The sequence below is a fragment of the Apis dorsata genome, unplaced genomic scaffold, assembly GCF_000469605.1.
Source record: "Apis dorsata unplaced genomic scaffold, Apis dorsata 1.3 scaffold_73, whole genome shotgun sequence".
NCBI lineage: Eukaryota > Metazoa > Arthropoda > Insecta > Hymenoptera > Apidae > Apis > Apis dorsata.
Window position 1 is genome coordinate 959411 of NW_006263371.1, and position 4618 is coordinate 964028.

The 4618-nt window shown below is 35.7% G+C and overlaps 1 protein-coding gene across 13 annotated transcripts in view; it reads left to right on the forward strand.

Moving 5' to 3' along the window:
* The window catches only part of LOC102680558 (polypyrimidine tract-binding protein 2), a 503794-nt gene that overhangs the window by 131643 nt on the left and 367533 nt on the right, over nucleotides 1-4618 (forward strand). The gene's annotated exons all lie outside the window — the stretch shown is intronic.

Below are 4618 nucleotides of genomic sequence, written 5' to 3' on the forward strand. Positions count from 1 at the left end.
ATTTTATTTAAATTAAAGAATATATATATATATATTGTCTGTAGACTCGATCCAATACCGATAAACATTCTATTGTTCGTGATTTTCATTCGTGCAGTTAAAGTCGCTTTTGCGAGTTTTCGCGTTGTCAGAAAATTAAAGCGGCGTCTGTTGTGGCGAGGTTGAAATTTCCTCCACCGCGAGGAGGATACGAGGGACCCGCTAAGAACGATGCTATTGTCAATAGAAACCGGCTTTAAACCGGCAATCAGAGCGTACCTTCCTGCGAGCTAAACATGCTCGTTCGTACGTTGCGTTATAGAGGAAAGAGCTAAAGAAACGTCTTTGTACGTAACACAGACCTCTTCGGGGATAAGAAACGACGTCTTCCCCGGGTTATATACCCGGCTCTCGTCTATTTGCATATGGCCGTCTCAGAAATTATAGTAATAACACGTGCAAAACATTTTGAGAAACGAATTAGGTAACGAAAATTTTATTTGCGATTTCGAACGCGAGAAAAATTGTAAACTCGAAAGTGGAACATTTTCAGATTCTTGCTTTATTATTATGTGTGTATCAATCTTTTGGTAGATTTTGGGCAATTTTAGAGGTCGAAGTAAAAATATAGAAATTTATTTATCAGATTATTAATTTAAAGTAATTTAAAGAAGTTAAACAGAGTTAGACGAGAATAAAATCGCACCTTTTTTTTTCTCATTTCGTTTTGGAATGGAAATTTAAATTGTTTATAGCACGATAAATAACGTTCACACTCTTTAATATTTTTCACTCGTTTTGGCCTTCAAATGTGTCGCGAATATATTAACACCCGGTATAATAATCAAAAAAAGATTAAGAAAGATAAGATTAAGATTGAGAAACATTTACATTTTACAAATTTTTATCACAGATCAAAAATCTTCATCACTTTCTCAAAAATCTGTAATTTCGCGTGGATAAATTTTCAAGTTCAAGTCGAGTTCGGTTATGATATTTTTCCAAATTATTGAAGGGGATAAAGTTTCTTAGAAACTTCGTTTAAATTTCTTGGGACAGGAGAAGTTTTCTTTAAATATTTCCCGCAATTAGTCGGGAAGACAAGTTTCCCTTTGCCGCGTTTCTCACACAGTGAATTTTCGCTTCCGATACTGTTTATAGTTAATTTAAACGAGGAAAACACAAACATCGAGTAAATACACGCGGCGCGGGAGAAAAATTAAACGGAGAACGGCGCTGCTTGTGCAATTGAGAGTAATTGAGAAGCGTATCGTGAGCCTTTTTAGAAGCGGTGTTGATCGTTTGACGGATTAAAATCGTGCACTGGGAATTTTGATAATTATTTTCAAGAAAATAGAACGAATGGAGAAGGAAAAAAAAAAAAGAAAAAAGAGGAGACTCGATTCTATAAATCTTAAAATATGACGAGTTCAATATTTAATCCAAGTAAAGAAAAAATAAAATAAAATTTTTAGCGATCGTAAAAAAATCCAAATTTCGTGCAATTCATGTAAAAAAAAAAAAATTATTTAAATTAAAGTGTAAATATCGTAAAGATACTCGTTTTCGTAAATGTATTTTCGTTAAAATATTCGAAACATCTTTTTGGATCTCTTTGTCTTTCTTGGCGCCTCGTCAAGCAACGATATCGCTGAAATTTGACGTTGGCTATACGAATAATGATGATGACGAGTACGAATCCTCGTATCACGCGTGCACTCTGAAGTGAAATGGAAAGTTATTTTCTCGGATGACGCAAGGGCCACCTGTTTCGATGCCGCTCGACGCTTTTTAGCCTTTGGAAGGGTTCTTTTTGCCACTGGCTGGCCACCGTGCCGCGACACATCTGGAACCGGTTTTTAGCCAGGAATTTTTTTTAGCACCAGGAACGCAGACGTGCCTCGAAACTCCTCGAACCTTCTCGTCTCGGAACGGTGGACGGTACTGATTTTTACCGCGCATTTTTATCGATTTCTTTCTTCCCATCTCGCGAGAGGAAATTTAATTTAAGCGCGAGATAAGAATTTTCTTCCCCTTTCGTCTATGAGAGACGCGAGTGAATTTTTTTTCTTAAATTTTTCGAAAACACTTTCGAACCAATTTCGAGAGATAGATTGAAATTAGATTAAACAAATATTTCTCTCTTTCTAAAATACAAGCTCGAAGTTCAACATTTTCACGAGATTCACCATTCTCGAATTTCGACAGCTCTAATCGATATATATATCCCCTTCCTTTCCTCTTTCAAAACAACTTTTCATCTTCCTCAAACAACACTATCAAACGTTTTCGAACAATTCTCGATCCCTGCTCGCAAACCACGAGGACTTTGCGCCATTACTATTTACAAAAAAAAAAGAAAAAAGAAAAATAAAATGAAAAAGCCTTGAAAAAAAACAATGGAAACGCGGATAGAGAGCAATAATTAAATAAACCATGGGAGGTTTGTTCATTGGTTGATGCGGTTTTCGATAATAAAACGCATACCCGTATCAACCCGCTACCGAGCCCCGGGATTAATTTATTTCCCGTTCTTCTTTGTTCGATTTAATCACATTTTCGAAACCGGTCCGTAGGAAAAACACCATTTTCGGCCACGATAAATTGGATCCGGTTGGCCGATGATCGTTGGAAACTGTACGGATCAAATATTTATTACGGGCGCGCGTTTACTATTTCGCCGCCCGGTCTGCCGTTATTTAGGTTGCTCTCGTGTGTTACGTATCGATTGCGACCCATCGAATCGGCAATTGCCGAATATCGGTCGAATTATCAAGTTTCGATTCGACAAAAGCGACGCCAACCCCGCGGAAACTAGGTTTTTAGATTTTGTTGGCTTGTTGTTAAAACACGTTTCGACTCGTGTTTTTATTTTCTCTCTCTCTCTCTCTCTCTCTTTTCACGTTTTCCGTTCTTCGAACTCTCTCTTTTGATTTTTCTTTTTTCTTCTTTTTTTAATTTTATTAAATATCGAGCTTCAATAGGAGAGGGATCAAATAGGATCAATCCAATATACGAATGTGGGGCGTTTCTATTTTGTAACGCGAAAGTTGAAATTAATTAATTTTATAAGAAAAAAGGGTATATATTATTCTTAACGTTTGAATGTATAAATGAGCGTAGAGACTCGTCATGCTTTTTTAATCTTATGCAAGGTTTGAAGTTCGACCAGTTCGAGTTATTTTCCTTCGCGTCTACAATTCGAATCATCGTACAAAAACTTGTTTTCAATTCTCTAACGTTAACGCGTTTAGAGATAATAACACTTTCAATTATTAATCAAATATCGGTTGAGAATCGGATCCAAGATTTCTTTTTTATCGACGAAGAAATTTTTTTAAATTGTTAATTTACAACATGGACGACATAGTTCATTCGACATAATTCTCTCTCCTCCTTTTTCATCACGCTGAAACGAAAATTCGCGAAATCGATATCTTGCTCGCGTTCGTGTTCCCATTGTCGTCGCGAAGGAGATCTCTTATCGTCTGTCATGCAAATTTCGAAGAAAGAGAGAGAGAGAGAGAGAGAGAGAGAGAGAAAAGAAAGAAAAACTTTCCACTGAACGCCGCCATTCGTCTTCTCGGCATGGCCGAGGAAGCACGTGCGACACTAGTTGCTTCTTCTCTCGCGAGTCAAGGTCGCGGAACTTGCACGCTTTAATCCGTCAAGTCCTTTCTCTCTTCTCGCACGTTCCTCTATGGTTTTCACTTCACTCGTGACCGGAACACGCCTTGAAAAATTCTTTTTTTTCTTTTTTCCGTAGAATCTCGAGTCGAGATTTTTCTTTTTTTCTTTTTTCCTTTTTTTCGCGTTTGCGGCCGTGTAAAGAAGTATGAGAGAGTTTGAGAGTTTGTTAAGAGGAGTCGTTCAGGGTTTTAAGTTGTTGTGTGTCGAGTGGCAGTGTTTGTTCTTGTCTGGATACTTTTCTCTATTAACTTTTTGCTATTCTCGGGATTGAAATTTTTCTTTCACGATGCTTTTCATTGTTCATTATTTTATATAGGGGAAATTCAATAGGATAATATAGGATATGGCAGAGTTAATTTTTGATGGTGAAAAATTCTTCGTTGTGAGATTGTACGCAGTTTCGATTCGATCTGTATGACGGCCATTTCGAGATTTTGACTTTCGTAGGAATTTTTCTAATTTTTTTCCCGGGGAAGAGGAAAATATTGTTTATTTCTTTGAGTGATGGATATTTCTATTTTATCTATTTTATTTAAATTTCAGGAAGTATAAGATTTGTGGAATTTCCAATCTCTTTGGCGAAATTCTTCGTTAAAAATATCTTATCTGTCACTTTCGTTATCGTAAGAACTTTCTCTATTCCTCGAAATGATTTGTGTACCAAATATTTCTCTCAAGAAATTCTCCGTTTGATTATTTTTCATTAAAATCAGGAAATAAAAATTCTTACTGTGGAAACAAATTTTCTTTCCTTTTTTCTCTCTTATGTACAAAATTCAAAATAAAAATACTTATCACTATACAGTTTAAGAAAAACTTAAAAAAGTCGATTTTACATTTTTAATCTTTAATGGCTAATGGAAATTGAAATAAATCTTGAGAATTTTCGTGGAAACACTATAGTATTTTTGATTCTTCTATACTTTCCTTTTTTTTTTTTTTTTTTTTT